This window comes from Ammospiza caudacuta, chromosome 3 (genome assembly GCF_027887145.1).
Source record: "Ammospiza caudacuta isolate bAmmCau1 chromosome 3, bAmmCau1.pri, whole genome shotgun sequence".
Classification (NCBI taxonomy): Eukaryota; Metazoa; Chordata; class Aves; order Passeriformes; family Passerellidae; genus Ammospiza; species Ammospiza caudacuta.
The window spans coordinates 54,092,691-54,108,491 of NC_080595.1; the positions used below are offsets into that span (position 1 = coordinate 54,092,691).

Below are 15,801 nucleotides of genomic sequence, written 5' to 3' on the forward strand. Positions count from 1 at the left end.
ACCTTGTCTGACCTCCTGCTTCCTCACACCAGAAACAAGATTCCAATGAAGCAAATAAATTTGCTATGTTCCTTTGTCCTAAGTGGAAAGCAGATATAAACAAAAGCAACTCTGTGGACAAATACAGCTCAGAGCACAACAGCACCGAAGAGGGCTATCTCTGGCCACCTCTTTGCACTCAATACAAACGTGAAAATAAAACACAGACCTTGTTCAAGGTCAGAAAATCTAGCAATGAAACAGCCAAAGCACACACTGCCAAGATTTGTTTATCATTTATGCTTCCCAAGAGAGAGCCACTGCATTTTGTTTCAAGTTTATCATCAATAAAAACTTAAGCAGTTGAATAGCCTTATCCCTCTACCCTGCTGTAAACAGAAAAAGGGCAGGTGAGGGTCATATTTTATGATCCCCCAGGCACCCTTTGGCCTTCAGTCAGCATGCTGCACATCCTTCCTTTTTAGCTCTCCAAAGCAGAAAAAGCCACTACAGATGTGCTGCCTTCCAAGCACCTGCCCTGCTGCCACAGCTCCATTGCCCCCAGCCTGGCTGTGAGCTCTGCATCTCCCCTATGCCCCCTTTGCTGCTGCACTGCCTGGGGCATCACTTTGTGGTTTGTCTGATGCCCTTGCGGTAGCAGAGGTGGCATGTAAAACTGAGAAGCACAAAGAATGCAACAGCCTCCTGTCATCTGAAAAATTACTCTTTCCTTAACATTACTGTGCATCTGCTGGGATCATTTCAGATGGAAACAACTGGGATTCATAAGGAAAATAAGCTATGCCTCTCACTTCAAAACAGCTACAGCCTAATGCTCAATGCCTGTTCTTTCCTAAAAGGACTTGAGGTGGAGGGGGAGGTTCTTAACTGCTTCCCCTCTTAGTTTCAGACCTCGAAATGTCTGAAAATGGGTATCCTCATGTCTGTGTCCTGGTCCTGCATCCCACCCCCTTCTCGCAAGACATACTGATTGGAACAAGGCAGATACACATTCAGTCCGTGCCCACTCTCCCCGTTCTTGTTCACCAGCGGTGAAACCCAAACTACAAAAAACGGAGAAGTCATCACCTACCTGGTTAGAGCATCAATCACCCCCATCTAACAGAAAACGCGACACTTAAAGTCAGTGAAAGACGCCCACGCCATTCCCTGGCTGAACCGGCGGGTGGGGAATGGGTAAGGCTGGAGGAGGAAGAGGAGGAGGGAAACACCTGCCGCCAAACCCACTGTCTGGCTGCAGCCCCGCCGCAGCAAAATTAAGGTTTACTGCTCGTCAGATCGATAATGGTCATCAAAACTAGTCAAGAGAAGTGGTGTGCACATTTGCCAGCCTCTCTCTCTAGTGTGATTTGTCTGTCCTTCGTGACTTAAAGGAAGATCAACATGATTTTAAAAGCCACCCTGAAACCAGAACATCTTTAAAGACAAACCCTGGCTCAGAACAAACTTTACACAGATACCTCAGTGATACAAGCCGATAGCTGCATAAGCAGAGACAGATGTCTGACAAACCATGAGGACACCAGGACACACCGGCACACCCTGCCTTGTCACCGAGCTGCCCACTGCACAACGAGAACTTTGGCTCCTTCAGTGTCACCGTGACAAAGCACTTCCAAAGCCACTGTGTCCCAAAGCAGAGGTCCCAAAGACCCTCACAAGGCTGCCTCCATTCACTCCACAACGATAAACGATTAAAAGAGTGAGAAAAGCTTAAAAGGAAGCTGCAGGAAGGAGAAGTGAAGCCGCCGGGACCTGCGCTTTCCTTCAGAACTGGGCTGCCTCCTGAAAGCACAGGGAGCACACAAAACTATACTTACTCTTTCTCTTGAAAAGTTTCATGAGAGACTTAAGCTTTGTGTTGATGAAAACCACCATTTTCAAGGTGCTGAATTGCTATCCTGAAGTTGAAATCCCATAGAAAGGAGGAGTTGCAGAAAGGTGATTGCCAGACTTGAACCTGTTCAAACTCTGCACACCAAATTTCTCTTCTCCACGTTTCTCCCCTCCGCCTCTTTTTTTGTCCTGGAATCACTTTAAATATGTCTAGATCTTTCTGGTAGACGAAATAATTTACAATTCTTTAGCCTGAGTTTCTCCTCCTCGGATGTGCGCTGGAAACAGCCACTTCCAACAAACAGAACAGGAGAAAAAAGCACCCCAGCTGTTATTCTCCTTTGCGCAGGACGAAAAAGGTTTGCTTGCTGTCCACAGCAGTTACTCCTCTCTTGTTCCCCTCCTTTCCTGCGCTCTCCAAGCCAGGCTGCTCCAGGAAGTCCCGAGCCGGCAGGTGTCTGCTCTCCGTCCCACGTCCCCAGCCGGCTGTGCCGCCGGAGCAGCGGGAGCTCCGGGCACCTTCCCTGCCCCTGCCCCCGCCCCTCCCGCCGCACCTCCCCGGCGGCCCCGGCCTCCTTCCAGTTGCAAATGAGTGCTGCATTTTCGTGCAAATCAGGATGCTCAGCTTTCCCACCGCTCCCATCCCTCCCCCATCTCCCCCCACCACCCCCTTTTTTATTTTCACCCTCTTGCTCCCACTGTATTAAGGATCCAGAGCTGCGCCTTAGCTGGCTGCAACACGCAGCCCCGGCTCTGCACTGCCTCCCCTTCCAGTCCCACTGCTCCCCCGCAGCCACTGCCATTGCCTGAGACATCAGCACACTCATTTTACATATTGAATTTTAGTCAGTTGCACTCCTAATTTATTCTTATTAGCGTCATCTCAGACCAGATACATAGAAAACAAAATCGAGTTATTTCTGGCTAATAGAGATTCTGTTATTCATCAAACGAAACTTGTGCACGGAGATGAAACAGCCCAGCTTTTTGAGATGAGCATTTTATCCTCATGTCTTAAAAAAATACATCTGTACAGAGGTCCACAGCCATCCTTCCTAGGAATGAACTGCAATTTTGCAGATGTTAAAGAGAAAATTCTAAGCACCAAATGAATGTGCTCAGCAGGGCATGCCCTTCGCACAATGTTCAGGCTCAAGAAGCAAGCCCTCCCTCACAAAGCAAGCTTAGGAAACCCCCTCGAGTTAACAATGAAAAGGATTTTTTCCTCAGGAAAAAGAGAAATGCCAGCAGCGGGGGGCTCAGGCTGACCCCAAAGCTGCAGCAGGCTCCACCCTCTGGAGTACAGCATGTAAAAAGCAGATGCTCCACAGGAACTCCTTAGTTTCACCAAACAGTTGAGACCCAGCGAAGAACAGACTGTAAATGAAATCAGTTCATCACTGTCTGAACACAGTACTATCAACATTTTATCAGGATTTTCCAAATCCAGAGATTTTGCAACTGCAACATGGGCTTGACATCAAAACTACCATGAGCAGCAGGTCTCTCCAGCAGCTGCTGGTCCAAGAGGCATTTTGACTGGCTCAGCTCTGCCAAAGGGACAGAAGACCATGGTGCCATGGTAGCAATGGCAGGGAAGCCATCTCTGCTTTTTACATTGATTTCCATCAAGTACTGTACACAAAAAATGACTCTGGTATGGAACTCTGATAACAAGGTAACTATTTAGTGCTGGTCTTGAAATAAATATACAGTAATACCCCTGTCAGACATTTGCCATTCACAAACCATAAATGCATGCTTGCTGGACACACACTGAAAGTGAATTCAGAGTGATTCCATTTCTAACTCCAGCTACATTGCCATCTGAAGGCAAACCAAGGAGATGGTGAGTCCATTTCCAGCGTGGTGTTGATCTTTTTTAGGATGAAGGAAGTGCCTCTTCCTACACGTGCCAGTTCCTTAGCACGTAGGATGCAGAGCACAGGGAGAGTTTCAAGCATAAAATGATGGAGTCTGGGCTGCTGAAGTGAGACAGTCTCTTCCAAAGGTCTTTATGGAACCTCAGAGGTTCCATAAAGCCCTCGGAAGCAAGACTTTGTTATCTTTTCATGGTCAAGCCACTGTGAATCATCAACATGATCCTGGGTACTTTGGGCGGCTTGGAATCCTTTTCATTTCACCCCGGGCTACAATGTGTGCCAAGTGCAGTGTGCTTTTTGTTACTGGGTCCTCAACCCACCCTGGAGCATTTCTCCTGCCTTAGAACAAGCACTTGACCACTGTCCTCTGCCCCGGATCTCAGCACGGAGGCAGACATTCAAACCCAGCAACAAACAATACCTTAATTGATGTCTGCCTTTCATCCCCCTCCCCACCCCGACCTTGCTTCCACCTACCCTCAGGTCATGCTGTTAAAGAGGTCAGACATCAAAAATGGCTATCATGAGGGACTACCCCAAAGAAAACACCCTCTGGCTACTCCTATCTGCACCTCCGAGACTCTACACTAGTCCAACAACCAACAAAACCTCTTCTCCACCTGAGACAAACCCACTGACTTCCATAGAATTCATCACATTGTCTCAACCCAGCTTTTCGTAAAGGCTTTTCATTTCTCAAGAAACTCTCATCTAATAGCAATTCTCTGAGAACTCAAAGCATGAATTGCCTGCACTCCTCTGCACTTAGCTTCCCTACAGTGAAAAGAGAAGGAAAAGATGGAGCAGTTTGAGAAAATTTATATTGTAGCCACTACGCAAACAAATAAAGGACTTCAGCCTCAAACACTGCCAATCCAGAAGACAAACTCACAAGAATCCCCACCAAACAACAAGAACAAAAAACCCCTCCTAAAATTAACTTGACAGAATAAAATTTAAAAGCTTGTTAAAGCTAGATAAACCCAGCATGAGCAGTAGGTGTGCACACTGATATCAGTTCTTTACATGCAAATGACTCAGAGACAAGTAGAAGACTGGAGAGACCTTGCTCTGTGACACACTTGCTACTCCACCTTGGACAAGTTAATATTAACCCACCGCCTGAGTTAGCACATCCTTAGAAGCAAGGATCACATAAGGATCACAGAGATACAGAGCAATCGGGAGTATCACAAGGAACACAGAAAATATGGAGAAGATGTTCAGTAAATGTTAATTTTCACTTCACATTGGATGGGACTGGTCACAAAGTCTGGCTCAGAATAATCTTCCTAAAAAGTCAGGGACTAGAGCAAAGAAACTGAGAGGCACAAGTTGCAGTGTCAAACAATATCCTCAAAATCACAACTGTGCAATGAACTCATTAGCAAAACGCTTTTTTTAGTCCAACTATAATAGTTTTTAATCCCTGAGTGGTTAAACTGATTCTAATTTTCTAGTAGAGGCAACATACATGCAGAAGAGGAGTGGCTGCTTGCATGTGGCATGCCTGAAACGCTGCTGTAGCCATTCCTTCACTCCCCTCCCTGCTCCATCCCCTCTTTAGAGGGGCTTTCCAGCTGACCTGCTCCACAACAGCCATCTGGGACAGCCACCTCTCCACATTCACAGCAGCATAAAACGTCGGCGCCAGTGAAACAATCTGGAAATATTCAGCTTCCACTGAAATATTTCCAGCCAGGCCCTGGGGGAGAGGGGCTCTTGTGTCTAGCCCCCATTCACAACCCAGTGCCCCGAACCTTAGCACCAGTGCACAAAATCCACTGAAAAAGCTGAAGCTTTCTAAAAAGGCAAATGTTGAAAAGTGACATTCTTGAGTCTTCGTAACCACAGCCAGAGCAGCTGCGGGGCAGCAGCCCCAGGGGCAGCTGTCCACAGGGACACTGGAATCACTGAGAATCAGCATTCTCTTTCTAATCACCAGCCCATGCATATAAGTGCAGTACAAAATTTAGGAAGTACTTAAGTTTAAAAAACCCAAATAAAACATAAGAGTAGCTAAAGTAATGCTTTCCAGCTCCCTCCCACAAATGAAAACAAATTTTATCACTTTATTTTCATGAAGCAGAGGTAAGCCCAACACATGATAGATCAAGTTCATTAAGGGAATGATGCATCAAACTACTAAAATGTACCATCATCTCAAAACCTAAACTTCAAATTGCAGGCCTTAGCAACTTTATCTTGACAATGGAAAAATCCTCCATTAAACAACTCTGTAGCATTTATGACATTTTAAGAGGAAAGAAATAGTAAAACTGTGCAACTGAGCTGGGTACTAACTGCATTGTGAGAGCTCTTCCAGTGAGTCTCTGTTCAATGCACAAAAGGGAAAGTGGAAACGCTGGCAAGCAGATGTACTCAAAACAATTAAATCGATGCCTTTGCTTTTACAGACACGTCACTCGGTCGCTGTAAATAAGTTTCCACTGTGCCATCCTACAGCAGCTCGCAGGGAAGAAGCTGTTGAAGGGCAGTTGTTCCAGCAGGTCTGCAGGAATGTGTCTGGGTAGGACATGCTCGGGATTGCTCCCTGCCGCCGCCAGCCACCCACTCTGAGCAGCTGTGGCGTCCAGAGGGGGGCAGCTATGGACACCCCCTCCTCAGGCTGCACAGAGCACCCAGGCATCTGCAGGGCAAGTCTGAAACTGAGGAGGGCTATTAAACTCCTTCCTGCAAGCCACAAGGCTCCTGCCTGCCTCAGACCAAGACCACCCAGCTTTGAAATGTGCACTTTTACTTCTAAGTGAGACTTCTGTCATGAAGAAACAGCAGAAAGGCCAAATGCCTCAGGTATTTTCAAAACTCACACCCAAGCTTCGTGCCTGTTCTGGCCACCTTCACCCATGCTGTTAACCATTTGCTGGTGCCTAAATGGACTCCTTGCAGAGCGCAGGAGTCAGTAATATGGTCAGAACGGGTTTCTCCCTCCCTGAGATGCCATCCCGGCCGGCCCTCTCCCGGCATCTTTCAGGAGAACAAAAGTGCTCCCTCCACAAAGGCCGTCCCAGGCGGCACCGCATTCACGGCCCTCCAGTCTCGGCTCCCCTCGCTCACAATGGCCCCTTTCAAGGCAACCTCAGCCCTGGGGAAGCGCGATCCTGCCCCGGCTACTGGGAAATTACAATCCATTAAACCTGCGATCAGGAGGAAGAGGAGGAGAAGAATGCACAGGGAACAGGAACAAAGCAGAAAAATTATTTTATCCTAAAGCCACCACAACAGCACACCAATAAGGACCCGTGCCCCAGTGCAGGGGCAGGGGAGCCAGGGCTGAGCCTGGGCCTGTGCAGCCTATTAGGGAGCAGACATTGCTGGAAAAGAGGGTACCCGGCTGTGCCCTCCTTTATCCAAGATCATAAAGGATTATGCCTGCAGGCTCTGGGAAAGGGGCTGCCCGGCGGGGGCACAGGGAAGAGGGAGCAAGATGAGAAGGAGAAGCAACACAACCTAAGCCAGAGAGGACAGAAAAGCAGCAGACTGATTGATCTGATGATCCTATTTAGGTCACAGCACAATAAAGCTAATTCATTCCTTTAACAATTCAAAACATCTTTCCACAGGATCCTCTATCATGCAAACACATCGGCAGAGAGAAAAGGCAGCATTTGGGCAGGGCTGCCGCAGACAAAGCAGCAGTTTCTTTTGGTTGGAGCATCTCCCCACACAGTGATGGCACTCGAGAGAACAGAAAACGTTTTGTGCATGCGGAATTTTGTTTTGTTTTAAATTGCAGGGCACAAAACTTTTCCCTATGGCCCCAGTTAAGGCAACTTGATGAGAACTTCTCTCATTCCCCAGGGAATAATACCCTTTCAGGATGTTACCAGGACATATTCTCAATTTAAATACCAAATCCACCTGTGCTATGGCTTATCCTAAAGAACTGATCAAAACTGGCTGAGGCAAGCAAATTAGTCTACAAAATCCTGACTCTTACTTGCCCTAATAATGCATAACAGTGAAAATAATTCTCTTCTGATTTAGTGATGGAAAAAATACCAGGCAGAGAAGCTTGCAAGTCTTCTCATTCGAATCATCCTATAGGACAAGGAGCAAAACCAACAAAACCAGACAGCAAAAATTCCATTTCTGAACTTCTGTCCCAAACAATCTCCCAGTAATTCCATCTTTGGCAGCTGTGTTCTTGGGCATCCACACTAATACCCAACAGACATCTCCAACTAATCTCAGTCTGCATTCTCCTTATGGGTTTTCTGAAGGGGACATACTCTCCACTCATTCCACTTATTTAAAGGTCACAAGAAAGAATTTTTGTAGCCTATCTTGGCCTCCCTGCCCAACACTGCTCTTTGGCATGCTTTTATTTATATATGGATTATCCCTTTAGTATAAAGGGTTACAAATTCTTCCCTTTTTTTGGCTTTCTGCTGACTCTCAATAAATTCTGGGTGGGTCTCATTTAAGCTTGGAGGCACACTGTCTTAAAATTAGGCCTGTACATTCTCTACTTTCCTAATAACTATTATAACCTATAAATGAGAAAAGTTAAGCTCCTTGGAAAATACCAACCTGCACAGAATCATACAACTGCTCATGCTAAAATCAAGCATCAAGCACTCATTTACTGCCTTCCACAGCAACTTGAAAAAAAGTTTTGTTCATTAGAAACTTTCAAAAATGTTATCTGCACAACACAATACTAAAATGATGAATAAAAGTAAAAGCTCACAACTAATAAATAGACATTTGCTATTGCTCCTAAAGCCCTAAGATTTCTGACAAAATCTAAAAACCCAGGTGTGTTCCAATTAAAGACACAAGCTGCCCTGAAATAAGTCTCCATACCAACGTAAGGGATGGAGTTCCTGTAACAGTGAGCTAATAATAATTGCTGCTGGATTCAGCAACGTGTAAAGAAACAACTGCACCAAAATCTGTACCACAGAATCTCCAGAGATTGTCTTTGGCTGACCATGGGCATATGGACCTCAGATGTGATCAAACACCAAAAGATTTCAAAAATTATTTTTAAAATTGTATTTGTGTGGTCAGCATCTTCTTATCAGAAGTCCTTAATAAAACCAAATGAAAGGACTAATACTGTTAGTTGGTTGAACTTTCAAAATTTCTAATGTGAATACCAACATAAGCTTTTACTAACACTGGCTTGATTAAAAGTTTCAGAGATCTGTTATTAATCATACACAATCTAGAGGCCCAAACCCCATTACATGCCATGGTGGATCAGCACTAATTACTGAATAATAGTTGTGCTTCTTTGAGTAGCTAGCAAAATGCATCTAACAGTTTAAGTGATGCTAAAGTGATAAAGGTGCCTTGCCACCAAGCATCTTCAGGAAGCACTAATGAGCACATTGTCTATTGTGTATTTTAGTATTGTGGTAATGGTTTCTATAAATAAGTATGTGTGGGCAACAGGCAAACAACAGAAATCACAATGTTCCTCATCAAAATGTATTTCACAAAATATTTAAAAATGCAGATTCTCTCCCCTCCCACTTTCTGTCTTAATTTCTGCCTCCATTTCCTGCCAGACAGAAAAGGAGTAGATCCCTTGCTTTTCCTGCAGGATCCCCACTGCAGATACCTACATTTCTTCTTGTTATAGAGAAACTATTTATTCCTTGCTGTGTTAATCCTTGTGTGCTTCATAAAACCAACCAAACAGAAAAACTGCAACACAGCAAGGGGTTTAACATACGCTATTTAAAATGAAAGACCATTCTTAAATGCAAAAATATCTCTTTTGGTATCTTTGGTTTCCCCACTAAGCACAAAACATAAAGTGCAGTAAAGTTTGCATTTTGTCGGAAGAGCTGAAGTAGAAGTTGAAGAAATGTAAATATAAAACTTGAGACAGCTAAGGCTAGTTTTAAAATTATTTCTCTGAGTACACTCATTACTTGTATCTGCAAACCTCTGAAAGTGGGCAGCTATAGCACCATCACTGCCTCTTCAGCTCTGAACAGACCTCAGGCTCTGTAACCTGACATCAGGTCTTCAGAGGAACTTGCTCCCAGTGGTGAACTCTCATGCAAAGACAACTGAAGTGCAAGCATGCATCCACATTTCAGATCAGCACCACTTAAACTGAAACTACCAATTTATTTTTGGAAGAGCTTCTGAATGTATCATCCCACTAATAAGAGGTACACTACAAATCAGATTTACAACACTTAGCTGGAGACAATACAGAAATACAGAGGCAATTATGCAGACCCTAAAAATAAATTTCTGTGTAGCAATACCATGGGTTTTCCCACACAGAAAATAAGGTAAGTTTCGTTCCTGAAACTTTCCAGTAGCTGAAGACAAAGAAATATCAGTAGTCAACTACTACTAAGCAACCCTGCCACCCCAAGATAATTGATAAAACTACAGTGTATCCCAGCAGCTGCATTTTAACACTGTGCACAATATTCCAAATGCAACTATGAGGTAAAGATTGATTCAGAAGACTGTTAATTACTGACTTATGTGCTACTACAGAATTAAAACAGGAGAGTATTTTTCATTATTAGTCAGTCAGAAGAGAGAAGAAGCATGGTATTAGAAATCTGGAAGAATCAGGTGTGAAATTTTACACCAGCTCCAGGGAAGGCTGACCCTTGGAGCAGAAGATTCCATTTAAATGTAAAGGAGAGAGGAGATCATGGTCAATGTGAGTAAATCTTCAGGAAAACCAGTCAATAGAACCACAGCAGTATTTTCCCAAAATCGGAATTCAATGTGCATGAAAAGGCAATTCCTTTTTCCCATCCTGATGGATAATGACACAAGTAGTCTTTGGCACCCATTTAGGATGCTTTGATGCAGCATTAAAAAGCTTCAATCCCAATTCACCATACACAAAAGCACCACTTAACAGGATATCCCTGCTTTGCCACCCTGCAAGGAATTGTCTAAGCTGATGCACCCCAGAACTCAATTTACATCTTTGTTTTTCAATTATGGCTGGTTTGAAGAACATACTTGAAACTACAGCCATTAAAAGTACCCGACACAATCCACAATGTCTAATATTCTGTACAGAGCCCACACCCAGCTCCAGGAAGCAATAAATGAAAACACTGCATTCTTATAAGGCATTGAAAATGCTCCTTTTAAAATCAGGGTAATTAGCATCTTTCTTCTCTTTGGATTAATCAAACCTATCAGGAAAAGGTTAGCATTGTACACAGGAAAAAAAAACCTCCTCACCTTCAACTACTGGACATAAAGGAGTGTCTTTTCCCTTGATGTTATTAATTATTTACCCTAACACTGCCACCAGCATCTGCTTGGGGACCTGCTTGCTCCCCCCAAACAGCAGCCCGCTGTTCCTGGTCTAGCCATAGCATCGTGTTTGTGGCAATAGCATCGTGTCTCACAAACAGAAGGAGGGCCAGGTTAAAAGACACCAAGAACAACTTAGAGGGATCATTCATGAGGTGTGCCAAACCTATTCGGAAGATGCTACCCAGCTCCAAGTTTAATTAGCCCTTCCTGGAATACATCACAAAACCACACAGAAATGGTTTTATAAACTTCTCTTGATGCCTTTGAGCAATGACAAATGTGCTCTGCAACCCTTGTATGGGTAACTTCACTGTTCTTAAATTCCTTGTCAAACCACAAAAAGGACAATGAACAAATGACAGCATTAAACCAGAGCAGGAAAAGCTGCCCCATAGTCACTGTGGCTCAAATCAGAAACCAGTCACACAGGGGATGAGACCTTTGGGATGAGAGCACATGGCCACTGACCCCACACAGAGCAGCTAGCTGAGCACTGCCACGGAAAAGACATCACAGATAACTTGTCTTTCAACCATGGCATTTACAAGATTTTGTATCTTCTCCAGCAACACCAGTTTGTGCTCAGCTGGTAATCCAGTCAGTCCCCAGTACACTGAGATAGAGTTTCCAAGCACATGCCACGAGCTGCAGCCTAACAGCCACAAGCAGAGCATTGGGGAATTCAGCCTTTAAATTAGTAATGGCCAGGCCCCAGCCTGCCTGCCCGAGTGGAGAAGACCCAGGGAGGCTGATTAAGCACCCTTATGCTGGGACTGGAGAGCTGGCATCGTGGGGTTTCACATTTATTCTCTTCCAATGACTCCAAGTCAGAACTGGTCATGTCACACATCAGGCACTGTTTCTGTAACTGCTGTAATGGCAGGCACTGCTTGCAATCCAAAATTCAAGCTGTGCCTTTCCAATCATGCTTTATCTCTATAATCCAGACTCCATACTGCCCTGTATTACAGCACCAATTGAGACGTAATTGCAATGAGCCACCTAAAGTGTTTTTCTATTTTTCTTATTAAAAAAAACCCACAACAACCCCTCTACCTCAATTTCTGCTTAGACATAAGAATGTCACCATTATTGTTGGTTTGCACTGCATGTTCTTAGAACAGATCAGATCCCAATCTACCTCTCAACTGCTTATTAGCAATTCCTTAACTGTGCAACTCCTTGTGTCTCCTTTTGTGCCTTCCAATACAGTCTGAAAAATGCTTTCCAGGGAGGTTTTTTTGGAACAATATGTCAATTAAAACAAAGGCTCTGACCCTCTCCCTTTCCTTTTAACCAGCCAATCTCTCTCCATCCTAGCTCTTCTGAGAGATAGAGGAAATGCAAGCAAAATGCCATCTGTTGGCAATGAGGTGGGACTAAACCTTTAACATTGAAATATTCATTTTAGAAAAGCCAAGCAAAAATATTTAATTGACTCACAAGACTGAGTTCTCTAAGTTACTGTGGATTCCAGGTCCAGTTGTGAACTTTATTTCACAGGAGACATATTTCTATTTGATCTGCCATTATCTCCTTACTTCTTTTCTAAGAAAGCAGAGTTGCCCTTGGGCCTTCCTCCTACCAAATCTGCTGCTCCTCTGTCTTACAAATTCTAACATGGGTCTTTCCATTATGAAGAGAAATGAAGGGGACAGCAGAGAAATTAACTCAAGGCAGACCTTGAGGACTTTTTTTAGGTTTTAGTCCAGCAAGCTTTCTCTGCATGTATCATATAATTTGTCCCTACTGCATGTACTCGCCCGCAGGACAGTGCTGCTCGGAGGCAGGAGACAGCAACCCCACAGCCCTGTTGAAGGAGATGCTCTACAGACCGTGATAATGTCAGTCTGGGGGTGACAGGACAGAAATCACTTCATGTCTACTCCAGCCTGCACCTGCTGCCCGACAGAACTGCTGGGCATCTGCTGAGAGGGGCTGCTGCCTCCACACAGCAAAAAGAGGAAGAAAAAAAAAAAAAAGAAATTGAGGGTATTTTTCTCAAGTCTCACTTTCAAGAAGATAAATTAAATATCATTAAATATCCTACTAGGTAATCTGATGCCAGATAAATGCAGTGGGCCAGGCCATTTGCTATTTGCTGTAGGTTATTTTACACCAGTTAATCCACCTATGCCAAGGTTTTTATTTTTCATTCTACGAAATCCAGTTCTATTCAAGACTTACTACCATTATCTAAAAAGACTACATACTTGAAGAAAAATTGCATAAAATATAAACCTAGCAAGTTTTGTACTCCTCTTGGATCTTCCAGCCTTGCTCCTATGAGAAGTGATTCCAGTCAGTGCAGGTGCATCCATCAGCACAGCAGGCAGACAAAGGCAGGCAGCCACGTGCCAGCAGGCCTGCCTTCTGCAAATTACCAAACAAATTCAATACCAACTTGCACAGCAGCATTTTCACAAATATGCAGTCACCATGCAAGACGCAATCCTTTCTACTCAAATCCCTCTCACTTTTAAATACAGTAATTTAGATGGGTGAAAAAAAACCCCAGATATTTGTAAAAATCAGATCACATCAACAAGCTCCAGGCACCCTGTCATTCTAAGATTTGTCCCCTGCAGACACTACTCTGCCAGTTCATTTTCTCTTTTCCATCAGTAAGTAGCCTTCACTCTACTCCACTGTCTCCCATATGGTTAACATGAATGTGGCAATTAATATGCAATTAATAAAATGGTGTGATCAACTGCTTTTGTTCACAGCAGCAGCTGGCCTGCATGTTAGAGTGTAATTAGACAAATTAAGACGTAACGCTTTTGTTTGCGGATGGACTGACAGCATCGCTCATGCTTAAATGTCACTAAGCCTATTGGCATTTGGCATTATTTTAGATGTGTTTTTTTTTATTAACACTACAAGGTATGAATAAAACAGATTTATATGCTACCAGCTTCAATGCCAGCAAAGTGCAAGTCTGCTTTCCCTCGGAGATGTTTGCACAGGCAACTGAGAGCAGAGGACAGAAGTGATGTATTTCAGAGAATGAGCCCCTTTTAACTATCACAGCCCATGGGATGGAGCACGTGGCTCTGGACAGGTGAAAAAAGCAGAGCTGATAACTAAGCAGAGGTTTGAAAATCTTGAAAATCAAGCAACACAGGCATTTGCCAATGATGGGTTATTGGATTAGGGCAGGGAAACAATAGAGGGCTAAAAATCTGTTGTAATCTATCAGACTTTTAATAACCATTTCCTTTCAAGGATGCCCTTTCTGTGGGGTTTCACATTCTCCTTACCATGTTTCCACAATAATCTGATCTGATTTTCTTACAGCACTCAAAACCATTTACTGACTTCACAAGCAACTTGCAGTAAGACCTGGAAACATATTGTACCCAGCATCCATAAACCCCAGAAGCTTTCATCAAATTTAGCACTGAAGAACCTACTCAGTGTACCATTAACCACTATCCCCAGCTATGGGCTTTACAATCTTACTTGTTTCACATGTGAATTTGCATTTATGTTGCTCTACCTCCTTAACTACAGCAAATGCTCCCTTGCCCCAGTCATAAAAAACACTACCCAAAATATGTCTCTGAGCTCTCTATTTTTTCACACTCCTCCAGATGCACTTGAGGGGTGTTAATGAGCTCCATACCAAAACCCCAGTGCCTCTTCCTTGTGTTCCTGAGTACCACAGACAGCTTCTTCACTGCTCACAGACAGAGAGGAATGAAATGTCCACCACCAGCACCTCCTTGCAACAGCAAGCTCAGGTTCACACCTAACAGTGAGCAGTCAGGCTAGTCAAGTGTTTTCTTTCAGCCAGGAAACTCAAGAAGATCTTCATATTCACCTTAGTGATTCACTTGAGTGTTTTACAACAACCCAACATTAACATCTTTTGAACCATCATATTCCAAGTTGTTCTTCCTCCCTCCCTTCATCCACATCACTCTTGCATTTGAAGCATGAAAAGGCACAGGAGACCAAGTGGACCTCCATGGCCCATCCAGAAGAGGACCGGCAGGGAGGCTTGTTTTCTATGGAACATGCAGAGAATGTGGGTAAGAAATGCAATACTCATATAGAAACACACACCAGAAGAGCTGTTATTTATCCAAGACCTGAAGTAATTTTGTCCAAATGGAGAAGTTCCCCTGCTTTGCAACATTACCGTGGTTTGTTTCAGCCAAATGAACAAAACCTCCAAAAAATCTCAGCCATAAGACAAGACATTAAAAACACATACAGAAAAGGAAGGAGGAAGAGGGGAATTCCCCCATTTTTTAGACATGTAATAAAAATTACATCAAATTTACTTTTTCTTTTCAAAACAAACCAGTTCCTGGCTTTTTCTGGTGTAATCCACTATGTCAGCTGTTATGGTATGAGCTGGATGCAGCAGATAAAACTGGGAATGAGGGTGGCCAGTCACTTGCACGAGGCTCTGTAAGTAGCTGTCCCAGCCATTCACCACAGAGACTGAGTCCTTGTGTCACTTAGGGCACGAAAGGCCACAAAGGCTTGCTCAGTGCTCCACACAGCCCAGAATTTGCAGAGATGGAAAGCAATTCAGCCTTTGTTTCACACTGTTATATGAGACAGCAAAGAATGAATCCTCCCAGTTTGCAAGGATTCTGGCATCTTTTTCTTTTTAGTATAACACCCTTATATAGGGAAATTTAAATCTCATAGCTATTGGAAGAGAAACCTGGAAAAAAAGCATAGCTAACAGTGGATAATGAAATACCCAACTTGGTTCACAATATCCTATTAATGTATAAATAGACCTAGTTATTATTTCAAATTTTATGTTTTTCACAAA

At 43.8% G+C, this 15,801-nt stretch overlaps 1 protein-coding gene across 1 annotated transcript in view; it reads right to left on the reverse strand.

Moving 5' to 3' along the window:
- The window catches only part of NHSL1 (NHS like 1), a 173,458-nt gene that overhangs the window by 48,555 nt on the left and 109,102 nt on the right, over positions 1 to 15,801 (reverse strand). The gene's annotated exons all lie outside the window — the stretch shown is intronic.